Below are 16,892 nucleotides of genomic sequence, written 5' to 3'. Positions count from 1 at the left end.
TGCAACTATGTGGATGGAACTAGAGGGTATTATGCTAAGTGAAATCAGTCAGAGAAAGACAAATATCATATGACTTCACTCATATGAGGACTTTAAGAGACAAAACAGATGAACATAAGGGAAGGGAAACAAAAATAAAAACGGGGAGGGGGACAAAACAGAAGAGACTCAAATATGGAGAACAAACTGAGGGTTACTGGAGGGGTTGTGGGAGGGGGGATGGGCTTAAAGGGTAAGGGGCACTAAGGAATCTACTCCTGAAATCATTGTTGCACTATATGCTAACTAATTTGGATGTAAATTTAAAAAAAAATAAAAAATAAAACAAGTTAAAAAAATTAAAAAAAAGAGAAGCCCTGTGAAAACACAGGGCCAGGGAGAGGGCAGCCGTATGAAGACAAGGCAGACACTGGAGGATGAGTCTATAAGCCAAGGAACACCAAAAATCTCTAGAATCTACCAGAAGCTAGGAAGAAGCAAGGGAAAGATTCCTTCGTAGAGCTTTCTGAGGAAGCACGGCCCTGTCGATGCCTCGATTTTGGACTTCTGGACTTCAGGACTGAGAAAAAATGTGTTGTCTGAAGCCACCCAGTTGTGGTGATTTGTTCCACCAGCTCCAGGAGGCAGATACAGGCAGGTTCCTCTCCCCAAAAGCCTCCATTTGGCACATCACCGTCCTGCTCGGAGCCCCTAGGGGCCCCCCCACCAGCTGCAGGTAGAGCAGAGCACGCGTCTGCCCAAGGCCCCCACCCTGCCCCTCGCCAGCTCCCCACTTGCAACCTGTTGACTCCAGAGCATTCTGCTCTCATGCGATGGGAGGGAGAGGAGGGTGGGAAGGGGGAAAGGAGTGAAATTTTGAACATGGGTGACTGGTGTCCTGCTGCAAATAGGAGGGCCAGAAGAGGAAAGTGGTCTGCAGGCAGGGGCATGGGGGGGGGTTGCCATTTAGGGCAGTTTGACTATGAGGTCACCAGGGTGTGCAGGCAGAGATGGCCAGAGGCACTGGGAAGGAACTGGAGCTAGGACCCAGCCCCTGGTGAACATAAACAAGGACCTTCAGCTCCCTACCCTGCCCCCAGGTCTCTGCGCAGGACTGAGGTTGGGGCGGTGCAGGGGGGGTGTTGCGCAGCACAGAATTGGTTGAGGGCCCAAGGAGGCTCTCTGGTCAGAAGGCAGAGGGGAGCTTCTGAGTCTCCAGCTCCTCTCCCTGGCCATGAGGGCAAGTCACCTGGCTTCCTGGAGCCTCAGGTCCTGGTCTGGAAAGAGAGACAATTGCACCTGTCCCATAGAGGGAGATCATAGACACAACAGAGAGGGAGAGGGTAAAAAATGCTTCTTTCTAGAGTTTGACTTGTGTGCAAGGTGCCGCTCCTTGCAGACCTTCCACCCCTCCCTTGCAGAATACAAAGAGGAACCCTGGCCTTTAGGGAGGCTGCCAGCAAGAGGTGCCTGCACAGAGGGGCCTGAGTGCTGTGCATCCAACAAGTGTGGTTCCCTCGGGGGCTGGAAAGGCTCTATTAGCTTATCAGTGACAAACTGTGCAAGGTGGCCTTCTTCGGCAGGTGTCTGTCCACTGGAGGACAGGAACCACCTGGCAAAGCTTGTGTTCATTCACTGTACATCTATGGAGTACCTACTGTGTGCCAGACACTTATTCTAGGTTCAGGGGGCACAGCGGTGAGCAAGGTGGCCAATGCCTGCCCTCCAAGAGCTTAGTGATCTGTGCGTGCATGGGGGGGGGGGGAGGGAGGGAAAGACAATTAGCCAACAGACAAACAAAGCCATGAATTAACGAGAGCACAAGGCAGGGCAGGAAAGCCGCTTGATGAGACACAGAGAGCGGCAACTTTAGATCAGGGAAGGCCACCTGGAGGAGGCAACATTGCCACTGAGACCTGAAGGAATCCAAGGAGCAGCCATGAGAGGATCAGGGTGAAGACCTTTCCAGGGAGACAGAGGAACAAGAGCAGAGGGCCAGGCATGTTCTCAGAACAGAACAGAGTGGCTGGGGGGTGATTCACACAGTAAGTGCTTAATAAGTGCTTAATAAGCCCTGGGAATCTGCACATGGCTTGGGAGGCCACACTTGTGCTCTGAGCCCACCTGGTCCAGGATGATGGATCCTGGGAGCCTGAGCCCTGGCAACGGCCACCCTCGCCCTTTTGCTCATTCACTCATTCACTCTTCACTCATTCATTCTCTCATCAAATAGTTACTGAGTACCTGCTACCTCCTGGGCCTCATCATGGGCTGGGCACGCAAAGGCTGCAAGGCTTGGTCCCCAGTATGTTCTAGTGAGGGAGACAGAACCCACACTAGCCCCGGGAGGCTCCAGGAGAGGCATCTGCTCACTTCCTGCAGAGCACAGAGAAGCGATCAGCCAGCACTTCGGGACCCAGGGAGGCGTCCCAGAGGAGGTGATCCCCGAACCCGGCCGGAGCAGGCCTCTCCAGGATGGAATGAGAAGGGTGCTCTGGGAGGAGAGTATGTGCCAAGACGGATGTGTTTAGCCTGCTAGACCAGAAAGTGGGGTGAGGAAGCATCGATGGGGAAACATGGATGTGGAGAGGCCATAGGGGCCAGGTGGGAGGGGCTCTGAGGCTCAGCCTAAGGGGTTTGGACTTAATCCTGCCGGTAGTGGAGACCACTGGGAGCCTTCTCTGCTTGTTTGTGCCCAAGTCTGAGGGGAGCCGCACAAATCACCCAACGATGAAGCAGGCTGAAACAGGCCTGCTTCTGGGGCCACTGTGCGCTCAGGGCTCAGGGGCCTTGAGGAGGGAGGGCGTTTAGGGACCGGCAGACCAGATCCTTCTACAGGCCTGAAATCTCTGCCAAAGGGCGAGCCAGCTCTCTGGATCTCCCGTATGTTGGGCCGCCCAGGGGCGTTCCTGTGGTTGGCAGAGAAGGAATCTAAAACCCTTGAGCCTCATGTTTGTTCTTTGTTGGTCTCCACTCCCAGGTGTGGTCCCTCTTTGACTCTCGGGGCTCCAGGTGTGCAGAAAGATCACCTGGCCTTAGAGGTGAGGTTGGGCATAACCAGATGCCCCGGATGGAAAGGTGGCGTGCTAGTGTCCCACTCCCCAGCTCCCACCTGCCCGGAACTCTTCCCCTCCCTGCCATCCCAGAGAGATCCCCAGGGCCCTGCCATCTGGAGGAAAGCTGTCGCCTTGGCCGTGAATGCTGGAGAGCAGGGAGCCCGAATCCCTCCCTGTCCTGTAAAGGAAGACAGCTGGCCTGAACCACAGGTGTCAAATTCCACTAATCTGGTTTCTCTTCTTCTTACCTGGGATGCAAGGAGGGAGCCTCTCCTGGGGTCTGGGGTGGGTGGTGGCTCCCAATACCAGCATCCCATCAGTCTTTCTTCCCTCGGGGAACCCCATAATGGACTGGGGAGGAGTGGGCATGTGAGTGAGGCACCAGGGTGGTTGCATCTGTGTGTGTGTGTGTGTGTGTGTGTGTGTGTGTTCAACATGGGAGCTAGTGGAAACGTTTGAAGGTGGAGGGGACACGGTGTAGTGATTCACCCATTCTCCGGTGGGAAAGGTCCTTGTGCCGGCTGGTTCGTCTCAGGGACAGTGCTGACTGTGCGGGAAAGGCCCTTTGATCGCCTCTGGTCCTGAGAGGAAAGAATCCTGTCCTGAAGCCGCATGGAGTGTGGAGGCCAATCCCACACACCAGCCTCCCATCGCTTCTAGAGACTGCCTTCTCTGGATGAGGACAGCCCCGTCCCATGCTGGCCCTGTGTCAGCTTCTGCCCGGGCCTCTTGAGCCAATGTGGCTCAGTACCCCTTAGTGTTAGCAAGCTCTCTGGAGTGTTTGGGGTGGACGTGTCGGCCCCAACCCCTCACGCTGCAATCCCTGTCCTAATGCAAGAAGCCTGGGCCTCCCTGCAGGCCCTGGGCCCCTCCCGCCCCCGAGCTTCTGGTGGTTTCTGCACCTGGGAGAGGTTAAGCTTTCCTGAGAACCAGCTCCGGCTGGGAGTCCTGTTACATTGGGCCACAGGGAGAAGGGAGCTGGAGCTTAGGTTGCTGCTGGCCCTGGGAGGCTCTGGGTGGTGTTAGGTAACAGTTCCAGCCCTCTCCAGCTTTAGGGAGCCTGGCCCCAACCCCCATCACCGGTCCTGAAAGGCAAAATCCTGAGCTAAGTCCTGAGATCTGGCTTCATTCTCTCCAGTGGGCTTTCGGGGGTCCTGAGCCTGTCACCCAACCCTGGGAGGCACGACTCTTACTACCGTTTTATGGATGAGCATATTGAGGCTCACGGAAGGAAGTGACGTGTTCGGTAAAGGCAGAGTCTTGATGGACACTTAGGTCTTCAGCTCGCTGGTCCTGCCCTGCTCTTCCTACTGTTCGGGCTGCCCCGCAACCAGGGAGGGGGGCTTGCCAGGCGGAGAGCCAAAACGTCTCTGCTGAACGTGGCTTAATCAACACGGGTCTTCTCCGAGCTCTGTGCATGTGTGTGTGAATATGTGTGCATGCACGTTTCCTGTGTGCACGCATGTGCGCCTATGTGGATATGTGTAATGTGTGTGCACGCACGTGTTTCTATGTGTATGTACGTGCATACCTGTTCACATATCTATGTGCCTGTGTGTGCATGTGTGGGGCGGGGGGACTGAGTGCCTTCGTCTTTGTCACTCCTTGCCCCCATGGCACCCTGTCTCCCCTCCCTTCAAAGGGAGCTCCCCTTCCTTCTGACCCCTCAGGACCCCCTCCTCTCACCCAGCCCCCTCCCCACCATAAGCAAAGCTGCCATTTACCTTTTTTTTTTTTTTACATTTATTTATTTTTGAGAGACAGAGCACAAGTGGGGTGGGGGGTGCAGAGAGAGAGACACACACAGACTCCGAAGTAGGCTCCAGCCTCCAAGCTGTCAGCACAGAGCCCTATGTGGGGCTCAAACTCACAAACCATGAGATCAGAACCTGAGCCGAAGTTGGACGCCCAATCAACTGAGCCACCCAGGCGCCCCTCTGTCATTTAACTCTTGAGGGTCACTTGGAAATCCCTGCCCTTGGCCTTCACTCCTACCTTGGTGGTCCAGGAGGCTGGGAGCAGGATAGCGGGACTAGTGGTTCTGTCTCTAGAGAACAGCTCTTCAGTGCTCTTGGCCTCTGGCCTGGGAGAAAGACACCAAGTAGCTGCCCTGATGGGGTTTGGGGGGCACTCAAATCTTGTAGCTGCTATTGGGACCTAGTCCCTCCCCAGTACCCCTCCGGTTTCTTTGTTTTCCAGCTCGGTCTTCCGAGAAAACTCGGTACTGTCTACTGAGTGCCAGAAGCCAGACATCTGGGGACATCTGGCCAATCTCTACAGTCACTGGGCCCCTGCACCTGATCTAGGGGCACAGATGGAAGAAGAGCCCTGTCCAAGGTCGTACAGCTGGGACACACGGCCAGGTGAAGTCTGGGTCTTTCCTCTGTGCTTCAGCTGACGCTCCCTCCAGCCCAGGCTCATTGGTTAGGGGAGACAGTGGGCCCCTGGCTTTCAAAGCAGCCCATTTTGTGCTGAGCACTTGAGTCCAGGGCTGAGTGTGGAGCATGTTCTCCCCGCCTCCCGGGGCCTTTGCACCTGCTGCTCTGGTTGCCTGGAAGCTTCTCCCCCAGATGTCTGCATGGCTCACTCCCTGACTTCTTTCAGGGTCTCACCCTACTTGTGCACTCATCAGAGATGCCCCATGTCTAAAACAGCACTCCGAGCTTTCTCACCCTCCTCCCTGCTTTATTCCTTATAGCACCTGCCTACCCTCAGCTGACTTCTTACATAGGAAGCCTTCCCACAGAGCCAGCCCCAGCACCCCCTGTCCTGCTCAGCAGGCTGCCGTCTGCTGGTGTCCAGTTAGCATAGGTTCCTGCCTGTGGCTGTGCTCGCCAGCCTTCGCAACGAGCCAGTCAGGCCCCAGGCTGTGCCAGGGGCCCACCGTGTGCTCATCCTGGTTTTGGACCAGGCCCTGCCACTGACAAGTAGATCTTGAGCAAGTCAAGCCCAGCTCTCTGAGCCTCAGTTTCCCCCTCAGAGACAGGGATTATAATCACCTCCTGCAACTCGTTGCCACAATGAAAAGTTGGCTTATGTGAAAATGCTCTGCAAGCTCTAAAGGGAGGTGGGTAAAGCCATGGGCCACGTGGCTGGGGGACACCCAGCCCCAACCCCACACAATGGTAATAATAATCTTCCCTTCCTCTAGGAAGGACGGCAGGAGAGTAAGATCATGGTGCTCTAGGTCCCTGTATTAGTTGGCTATTGCTGCATAACAAATGATTCCCAGATCCAGCAGCTTGGAATAGCAAACATTTATTATCTCACGGTTGTTGTGGGTCAGAAAATTCGGAGCAGCTTAGCTGGATGGTTTGGCTCAAGGCCTGCCTTGAGGTTACAGGTGGGGCTGCCAGCATCTGAAGCCGACTGGGGCCGGAGGGTCTGTTTCCCGCTCGCTCGCACAGCCATTGGTGGGAGAGCCCAGCATCTCGCTGGGTTTTGGCAGAAGGCCCCAGTCCTATGCCGTGAGGGCCTCTTCTTGAGGCTATGTATTCCCACAGTGTAGCAGCTGGCTTTTCCCCAGAGCTGATCAGAGAAAAGGAAGTAAGGCAGAAAAGTTGCAATGTCTTTGATGGCCTAGCTTTGGGTCATATGTCATCCTCCTTCCTGTGTGGCTCGTGGTCACATAGGCCAGTCCTGATATAGTGTGGGATATCAGGAGGTGAGATCACTGAGGGCCACCCTGGAGAATGGTGGCCAATGTCCCCTGCTCCAGGACTTACACAGTCACTTCATATGCCAGAACCTTCCCTTCCTCCTTCACCCTCACTCTCTCTTCTGTCACTAAAGGCCCATCGTAGGGCCTCTACAGTGCCTCTCTGGCCAGGTCCTCAGTTCCTCCCTACTGGCCCTGCCCAGTGAAGATCCTCGTGGCTTCTCTCCTGAGAACCCAGGCTCTTCTGATCCAAAGTGCACATGCCGCATGCAACCTTTGTTGGCTCCCCAGCATATACAGACTCCCAGGTGAGCCCCTCAGTCCCTGTGACTGGCCTCCTCCTCCTCTCCAGCCTGAGCTGGTAGGTAATGGGAGAGGCCTTAGGCATCTGTCCCAGGCAGGGTGACCTATTGAGAAAATAGGGTTGTTAAGATATATTTGGACTCGTTTCCAGATCCCTCACTCTCCTAATCATCTTTCTGGTCATTCATTCATTCATTCATTCATTCAAATAGTGACTGAGTACCTACCTGCTAGGTCCTGTGTCAATCCTATGAAGTGAGTGTTACAATTATTTCCATCTTAGAGATGAAGAAACTGAGGCTTGGAGGTGGCATAACCTGTTCAAGTTCCCGGAGTAGGTGGGAATAGTCCTATCTGGCTCCTGATGCCAGGGTCTGAAGCTTCCAAGCATGGTCTATGGGGTGCTAAGGATGTCATATGTCCCAAAGAGGCCTCCCTCCCCTGGGCCCTACTCATAAACGCACAAGAAGCCTGGGCTTGGCTGAATGGGGCATCTTGGCTGTTTTGTGAGGGGTGAAGGCCTTGGCCAGGGCAGAGGCTGTTCTGGAACCAGCTCCAGCCTCACCTCGCTGTTTTCGGTGCCTGGCAGGGCCACTCAGGGTGGAGGCGTTTCTCAGATACAGATACCCTAAACTAAGCCATCACACCATGCCCCTCTGCCCCATAAAAGGCCACTACGGGGCTTGAGTCCTGGGAAGGCAGGATGGTGCCCAGCACAGGAACTGCCCCTGCTGATTGGCCCTGCCTAGGGCATCTACACCCCTGGCTGCCCAGGTGGGTGCATCCTCAACCCAGGGCAGGTGCAGGGATTAGGAGGCTGGAGACTGAGCACTAGGAGGTGGCAGGACTGCCCCCACCTTGTCCCTCTGAGGGAAGCCTGGTCCAAGGCAAGGAGGGCAGAGAGCAGGCTGTCCGTACCTGGCAGGACAGTGGGATTGAGACCTGAGAAGAGCTGGGGATGGGCAGAACGGCTTGGAGAAGCCTCGGTGAGGAGGCAGGTAGCTGGTGGGGCTCTGGCATGCCCTCTGTCCACCCCAGCCTGCGGGGGGTTGAGGGGAGGAAGGAGCTGGTGTGGTGCCTGTCCCCGACCTGCACCAGGCCTGGTGGTGTCGTGGGACAAGTCCTGGATAGGGATGCTGAACCGAGGGCTCTAGTCCCAGTCCTGCCAACCCATTTACTGTGTGACCTTGGGCAGGAGCTTCAGCCTCTCTGGGCTGAGTTTTCACATCTCTAGATGAGGAGGTTGCATGTGATGATCTGGAAGTTTTGTCTGTGCTGACTATTTTTAAGTTTGTGGAAGGACCAAGTGACGTGCTACCCTCTTCCATCCTCTTCCACCTCACCGGCTCCCACCCTGTCCCAATCCTTTGGCCATTTCCAATTTCCGGCCCTGAGCCCCCAAGCCGAAGACCAGTGACTTCGGGGGAACTTTCCAGAGCCTTGCAGTGCACAGATCTTCACGGTCAACCTCTCTCTTTCCTGGAGGCTGGCTGGGCAGGCATTTTTAGCTTAGAGAAGCAGAGCAGAGTGCCCAAGGCCACACGGCCTGGGAGGCCCAGGGCTGGCCTGTCAAGGGCAGTGCTTACTACACGCGTCTAGCGGGCCTGGGTGGGGAGTGGGGGACGCAGGGGAGTGCTGGCCCGGCTGCGGGGTGTCAGGCTGAGTCCCTAGAGAAAGACCCCTTATTTCTCTAGCTCTGCGCTTTCTGGACCATCCACGGGATGAAAATGTATACAGATTCCTGGCCCCTGGCCTCCTGAATGGGGTCCCTGGAATGGTGCATGGGGATTCTTCCGCCTCCTGAGGTTTGCAGCCGCTGGTCTGGATGACCTGGGAAGGGTGGGATGGGGTGAGCCTCTCTGCAAGCAGGCCTCAGCCCTGCATGGGGGTGCCACCTGCAGCCTGCCTGGGAGGCTGGACTCGTAGCGGCTGCTGTCTCGAATTGGGCACCTGAAGACACCTGGCTTGGGCCAGGAGCTAGGAGGGAGTTTATAAGGCATTCTTGCAAAACACATTCAGGGCAACAAGGCCGTAGCTGTTTTCTCTTTCCTGAACAACAGCGTCATCTTTTCTTCTTGGCCAGCTTGGCAGAGCCAATGTTGCCAAAAGGATTAAACTAATCCTGTTATCGTCCCTGCGGATCTCTGTGAGGGGCCTGATCGGGTTTCCTTCCTTGTGGGGCATGACCCACCCGCCCTCCGCCCCAAAGCCAAAGGGTTTCTCCAAGGCCCTGGGAAGCTGCCTCTGGGGTGAACAGGGTCTCTGAGACCACATGCGTGCAAAACCGTTCCTCAGAAATGCACTGAGGGCCGCTTGGGAAAGAATTTTGTGAAAAGTAATCCTGAAAACCAAAAGTGATTGGTAACGAGGGGTTGATCAGTATCTTTTACTAGAGGGCTAGTCCTCTGAGGTCACTGGTTCTCCCAGGGAGATTTCGCCTGGGCTTCCCACATGCAAAGCGCTGAACCCGGGCGCCCTTCTGTCCCTCTCCTCGCCTTAGGAGCCATCTACTGGTTTCCCCAGCCATGCGGGCTCCCAGCAGTCATCTTTAGAAATCGGAGAACATCCCAGCAGATATTTTCCCCTTCATTCGGCTTGTTACTCAAACCAGCTTTGGCAAGTGGGTAGGCTAGGGGTGCCTGGGTGGCTCAGTCGGTTGGGCATCTGACTTCGGCTCAGGTCATGATCTCACAGTTGTGAGTTTGAGCCCCTTGTCAGGCTCTGTGCTGACAGCTCAGAACCTGGAACCTGCTTCGGATTCTGTGTCTCCCTCTCTCTCTCTGCCCCTCCCCTGCTCATACTCTATCTCTCTCTCAAAAATAAATAAACATTCAAAAAAATGTTTAAAATTAAATCAAAAGGAAAGTGGGTAGGATTTCCCCTGTTTTGCAGACAAGAAACTGAGGCCGGGAAATGGGGACAACACACCCAGGGTCAGAGGCACATTTCCCTGAAGCTGCAAGACCCCCATTTGCTGTTAAAAAAAAAAAAGAAAGAAAAGAAACCTGAAAATTATGGCTAAAAACACCGTGAGTGAGCTTTAACTTCTCTGTCATTGTAAAACATCCATCTGTGACTTTATTTCTCAAAATGGAACAAAATCTGGGTCATGGTATTTGTAATATTCTATCCTTTTTTCTTATTTAAAAAAAATTTTTTTTAATGTTTATTTATTTTTGAGAGAGAGGGAAAGAGCGCGAGCAAAGGAGGCGCAGAGAGAGACTGAGACAGAATCCGAAGCAGGCTCCAGGCTCTGAGCTGTCGGCACAGTGCCCAACGTGGGGCTTGAACGAGCCATGAGATCATGACCTGAGCCGAAGTCAGACGCTTCATCGACTGAGCCACCCAGGCGCCCCTTACGTCCCTTTTTCTTAAAGGGGGCCCCAGTGTGCATCGGCCCTTGGGAAACCTGCTCCAGTCCTGCTGGGGTCCCTCAGGGCCAGGTGGCAGAGTGGTGGCTCCAAGGCAGCTTGGAGCTTTCCTTCTACCTCCTCCTGTCCTTCCTCCTGCCCCTCCCTACCCCCACCCTGATCTCGTTCCCACTGTCCTCAAGATGATGGGTTGGTATGTTTCGCCTGCTCTCTTTCTCTGCAGAGGTGGGTGGTGGGTTCATGAGAACTGATTGGCATAGATATTCTTACTTCATATGGTACTTGGAAAATGAGTCTATAATCTCTGTTAAAAGGGATTGGATTAACTCATATTGTAAAGGTGGAAACGGCACGGGGATGTATGTCAGCTCATTCAAAGGGAACTTGAGCCAGCCAGAGATTTCACAGATGGATGGGTGGCCTGAAAAGGCAGCGAGTGCCTCGTCAGGGATTGTATGCAAAAAGTGGCTGGAAGCCATGAGTTACTGAAAAAGTAGATTCCAAATTTGGGGAGGGGTGGCGTATAAGGTTTTCAACACCTCCGGGACCCTGCGAGTCTGTGAGGGCGGGTGCATGGAAAGAGACCAATGCAGGATAGAGGTGAGTGAGCACACAACGAAAGGTCTCAGGGCTGGGTTTGGGCAGGAAGAGGCTTGGAAGTGAGGGTGGCCTTGGCTGGATGAACACTCTGTCAGCTCAGCGTTGCCACATTTGGGGCAAGCGGTTGTCACCAGGGTGGCTCTCCTGACATTCCTCCCAGCTGTTCTCTGCCCTGTTGTGAGGCTCTTGTTTTTTTGTTTTAAGTTATTTCTTTCTTTATTTATTTTGAGAGAGACACAGAGAGACAGAGAGAGAGAGAGAGAGAGAGAGAGAGAGAGAGGTGGGGAAGGGCAGAGAGAAGGAGAGAGAGAGAATCCCAAACAGGTTCTGCATTGTCGGCACGGAACCCGATGCGGGGCTGGATCTCATGAACCACAAGATCACGCCCTGAGCTGAAAACCAAGAGTCAGACACTTAACCGACTGAGCCACCCAGGCGCCCCGAGGTTCTTGCTTTCTGAGAGCCTGTGTCTGCGCCAGGATGCTCGGGCCAGCTCAGCCCCTGCCCCTGCTGGATGCAATGTAAGATACCTCCACGGGGGTAGGCTTCTCCAGGTGGGACCCCGGAAGAAGATCTGCTCTTTACCTTCACACAGGTGCTACAGAGGTAGAACCTGACAACCCAGAGGGACCCGAGAGCCTTACCTACAGCACGTCACACACCAGACCAGGTCAGAGCCTCAGTGTCCTAATCTGTATTATGGGAACATTAGTACACACCTTTTGAGATCGTGTGAGGTTTTAGTGAGATCTGTGGTTCTCAAACCTCAGCCTCCAACAGCATCCCTTGAGAGGGGGGCTTTCATTGACACACAGATTTGGGGGTCCCCTCTCCCCCAGAGTTGCTGATTCAGTGGACTTGGGAAGAGGTCTGAAAGGTGGCATTTCTAGCCAAGTCCCAGGTGTGATGCTGGTTTGGGGACCACACTTCGAGAATCACTGAACTACACCGGTGTCCAGGAGACCACCAGCCCCTCCGGGCCGGGGATCAGCTCTACCCTACTTCTGTTTCTGCGAGGTGGCCGCTCAGGGCGGGCGCACGGCGGGTGCTGTCAGTACCTGTGGGCGAGCCGTTTGAACTGCGCGTGAATGGAAGCCAAGCAGTCTCCTCCTCAGAGGCCCTTCGAGATGGTTGTCAGCGGGTTCTGGTCGCCATAGCAACAGCTGGCCACAGCTCGGCGATTCGGCGAAGTAACCACTTACGGGGCTCTTTGCGATATTGGGGAAAGAGTGCAGAGGTCCTGTCCTAGAGCACGTGGACAAGAATGTGGGCAATGTGGCTTTCGAAACCTCCCTTTGCCAGGCCACTGTTTTGCTGTTTGCTGGCAGTGAATCTACGAAGGATTTAAACTTTGGTTGCATAACAGAGAAAGGAACAAAGGGAAGGGTGGGTGTGTGGCTGGGTAGGGAGTGGGAAAGAGGAAGGAATCCTTATTCCTGAGAACCACAATGCGCTTGGCCTTGACACACATAGACCTGTGTTATCCTCACCCAGGCCCTAAGGGACCACATCACAAGGGCCCTCCCGGGACCCTTCCAAGGCCACACAGCTCACAGGGCCTTGGCAGTCCAGATTGGAAACCCAACCTGCTGTTGCCAAAGGCCATGTTTGTTCCTTCACTTCAGGGCTGCCTCTTTGAAACTGTTGAACTTTGGACATGGTTTGAGGGACCCGGGGGTGTGGGAGTAGCAGGGAGGCGGTGAGGAAGCCTTGGGGGGAAGTGTTTTCAACACCTCTGGGAGCCAGGCCAGTAGGTTGGTCGTATTCTGGACTTCGCCCTTTGTAGCAACCGCCCCCTCCTCTTTATTCGCTTTCGTGTTTGGATCCACCTGAGCCAGACTTCGGATGACGCACCCCCACCCCCAGTTCTGGCCAAGTTAACCCAGTAAGGCAGTGGTTCTTGTATTCCCATGTGCTGATTGATTTAAAGTTTCAATTTCTGTCTTGCCTGCAGAGATCCTGACCCAGTGGCTGGGGGTAGGGGTGCCCTAGGAATTGGCATTTAACAGGCCCCGTGATGACTCTGTTGGAGGCAGCCCATTGCCTGCCCTTTGAGACATCCAGAGCCTCTGCCTTCCCCTGTATGTTCCAGGTGCCTTCTGGAAGCCCCCAGGTTTCAGGGCCTTCTTATTCTAGTGCCCCAGCCGCTTCTGCCCTCTCCTCTCTGCTGTTCACTGGGAACAATTTATCCAGCCCCCACAGCACTGTGTACACACAGGAGAGCCACAGCTGTCCCCAGCTGGCCAGCACACCCTGCAGCCAGCTCGGCCACATACACCTGGCTCATTAAGCCCAGCAGTCCGCCCCTCTGCTCTGTTTCATAAGGACCTGGCTCACGACCAGAGGCCTAAACTGGGAGGCTCTGCGCAGGCCAAGCCAGCTGTCCCTGACATCAGAAAGGAACTGTGATGTCTTGAGCCCTTTGGAAAAGGGATTTGGGCAGAGAAGCATCCCATCTGTGGAGAAAAAACTGACTTTGGGGTGCCCCAGCCAGAAGGGGCTGCTGCTCTAGTTCCCTGCCTCAGTTTCCTCCCCTGTAAGAGTGGGGACAAGACCAAGGGCTCATCGAAGAGCTTCAGGAAGTCCAGGGTCCTAGGCATGAGGTTTGGCCGTGGGCTTAGAGGTCAGGGAGGTGCGTCTTCAGGCTCTACCCTCCTCTCCTCTTTGACAGTGAGGCTCACCCGTGTACTGGCCTTCTACCCCGCTGTCACACATCCATCCTTTTGCTCATGATCACAAGCCTCAGGATGCCTGTGAGAAGTGGCAAAGGCAGGCACAGGATACCTGCCCCTGCCCCCACCCCCCATTTTGCGGATAAGGAAACTGATTTCTTATCCAGGAAGGGAAATAAAGAGACTAACCACGCATCTGGTTAGCAGTCAAAGCAGAATTTGGCCCTTGACCTCCTGATGGAGGTTCTGTGCGTCTGTGCTTGGGTGACTGCCTCATCCCTGGCCCTGCAGGTATCAGGAAATCTGCCTGTGGCATCGGGAAATCTGCAAAATCATTTTCCCTGCATGCTTACGGAAACCTCCCGAGGGAAGAGGGCCAGGGCGATGCTTAATTTGACAGACTTGGAGGGCCCTGGTGGCATTTCAGACCCACGTCAGAGAGCTGGTGTGACACTTAGCATTTTTGAGCAGTGAGGAGGCTGCCTTCAGTTTACCAGCCACACCCCTCTGCATCTGTGGGCGGTGTCAACCCAACTTCTCTGAGCGCCCAGCTGACCTACGACCCACTTTGCTGTCAGCACAGAGCCCGACGGTGGGGGCCCGAACCCACAAACCTTGAGATCATGACCTGAGCTGAAGTTCCACGCTCAACCGACTTAACCACCCAGGCGCCCTGGGCATGAAGACTCTTAAAGAAACTCCAAGGTCATGGGGCACCTGGGTGGCTCGGTGGGTTAAGTTCAAACTTCAGCTCAAGTCATGATCTCACAGCTCGTGAGTTCAAGCCCGGTGTCAGGCTCTGTGCTGACAGCTCAGAGCCTGGAGCCTGCTTCAGATTCTGTGTCTCCCTCTCTCTCTGCCCCTCCCCATTTGTGCTCTCTCTGTTTCTCTCTCTCTCAAAAATAAATACACATTAAAAAAAAAAAAAAAAAAAAAGAATCTGCATGCCCATGAAAGAGGAAGCCTGACTCAGAAGGAGTAGAGAAGAGTCAGGACCCTGGAACAGGGGCCCCGAGAGGCTAAGGCCAGAGCCCTCAGCAGAGGGGGCTGCCTGGGCACAAGTGTGGGGAGTCCATACCAACCTGGGGAATGGTACCACTCCAGAGTAAGAGCTGAACAGAGACCTCAGGAGCTGAGTGGGTGTCCCAGGGTAGGGGTTGGGGGGGAAGTGGGGTTGGGGAAGATCCAGCCTGACACTCCCAGGGATGGGGTGAGGTGGGAAGGGTTTGAACAAACTTGACAAGCTCACATGGGCACCAGGTTTGTCACTGTTCACACTTACTAGTTGTAGGATCTTGGGGAACTTGGGACAAATCCCTTCACTCTCTGAGCCTTTGTTTGCTCATCTGTCAAGTGGGGATAAAAGTGTATACTTTTTTTAAAATGTTTATTTCTTTTTAAGAGAGAGTGAGAGAGAGCATGCAAGCAGGGGAGGGGCAGAGAGACAGGGAAACACAGAATCCGAAGCAGGCTCCAGGCTCTGAGCTGTTAGCACGGAGCCCAATGCAGGGCTTGAACCCACAAACTGTGAGATCATGACCTCCCCTCAAGTCGGACTCCTAACTGCCTAACTGACTGAGCCACCCAGGCGTCCCACGTATACTTCTGAGGGAAGATTTGCAGTAACATGTAGAGAGTGATGAGCCCAGAGCTTGGGATCTATTTGGTACTCAATAAATGGTAGTTAGTCCCCTCTATCCCATAGCAAGTGGGAGCCCATTACAAGTGCTCAATAAGCATTTGGTTCTATAGAACAAGAGAAGGTTCCAAGGGATCATGGTGATCAAAAGGTAGTGATACAAGGTAAGATTAGCTTTGGAGGATGCTACAGTTTAAAGGCTGCTCCCAGGGAAAGACACTTTGTCTGTTGCAGGTGCAATGAGTTTTCACATTGTTCATGTTCTGGAGAAACTTATGGGGGAAATGTGTGGGACTGGACTACCTGCAGCAGATAATAGCCCTGGTGCCCCCCCTCCCCATCACTCCCTTAAAAGATCACACATTCACGATGAACTGTTAATGCTGTCACACCTGCACCTGTTCAGTGGCGATAGCTCCCCCGCTCCAAAACCCAATAAAACAGGGCCCTGGACAGGCCACCAAGTCCTTGTCCTGCAATGACCACAGTCCAGTCCCTAGCTCCCACCGGCCCCAGTCTAGTCTCTGTAACTCCAGCCCACCTTTCCCGAATCCTCTGTGGCTCACCTAACACATGCCTCCTGTTGCCTGTATTTGGCAAGACTTGGGGGCAGAGAGACAGACAGAGGAGACCCCAGACACAGACATGACCTGGACGGACTCCAGATCAAAAGGAGACCAATATTCTGGAGATGTGACTTAAAGTAGGAAATAGTTGGGGCCTTGGAGGGCTGGACAGTCGTGAGAAGCCATCACTCCAGGAGGGCTAAGGGCAGCTTTTCGGAGGTGAGCACATTGGTGGGACACAGACATATAAACATGAAACAAGAATGACATTCCTGATGGCTCAGAGGAGTAAAAATGCACAGCGCATACCAGGATTTGTTCAATTTTGCTGGAGTATAGAGTATGTGGAGGAAAGTCATAAAGACCAAACTGGAAAGATAAGGCTGGCTTTTGAACACCCTTGCATTCCAGACTAAGGAGATCCATCCTTTCCACACACTTCGATTGTGCACCTGCTATGAGGACTGAAACAGATAGGAACTCACACTCCGTCCTTGACAGTGACTTGTCTGGATGGGGGCAGGGGGTTGTTCAAGAACCCTGGAGGGGGTCTCTGCAAAAAGCTTGATAAACCAGATCCAGGGAGAGACAGAAGACCTGTTTCTTTTACATCATGCCGGGGTGGGGGCGGGGGTGGGGGGTGGGGAATGAACCTTTGGAAAGAGGGCAGCTGCACAGGAAGAGCCCTGAAGTCACAGGGCTGATTGGCTCATCTGTGCACACTCTGCCCAATGTTACAGCAGTGTCAATGCCGCTTGTTGCCTGGACTTCCCACGTGAGACAAAGCCAAAAGCACGTATAGAATGTAAACATTATCAAGCTCATTCGTGGAAATGTCGAGGGGCAGACGGCTGAACGTGGGAAGCAGAGGTGGGGGCACAGAGCAACAAGGACAAGGATACATCATGATAACATCATGGAGTATGAAGAGATATGCCTGCAGTGGATGGACGGAGAAAGGTCCAAGGCTGCTGCTTCCATTATAAAGATGACTAGTAGAGGAAGTAAAGTGAGTTATAAGTAATTACGTTGAAATGTGCGGGCAAGG

General features: G+C 54.1%; 1 long non-coding RNA gene across 1 annotated transcript; it reads right to left on the bottom strand.

Moving 5' to 3' along the window:
* Window positions 1-6,277: 6,277 nt before the first annotated feature.
* On the bottom strand, window positions 6,278-13,759 carry LOC109495157. Its single transcript, XR_006591210.1, has 2 exons — window positions 12,026-13,759; window positions 6,278-7,100 (listed from the first exon to the last, which is right to left on the bottom strand). It is a non-coding gene; the product is annotated as an uncharacterized LOC109495157 (long non-coding RNA).
* Between the last annotated feature and the right edge of the window lie 3,133 nt (window positions 13,760-16,892).

The sequence above is a fragment of the Felis catus genome, chromosome E3 (assembly GCF_018350175.1).
Source record: "Felis catus isolate Fca126 chromosome E3, F.catus_Fca126_mat1.0, whole genome shotgun sequence".
Lineage (NCBI taxonomy): Eukaryota > Metazoa > Chordata > Mammalia > Carnivora > Felidae > Felis > Felis catus.
This window is presented reverse-complemented; position numbering and strand designations above follow the sequence as displayed.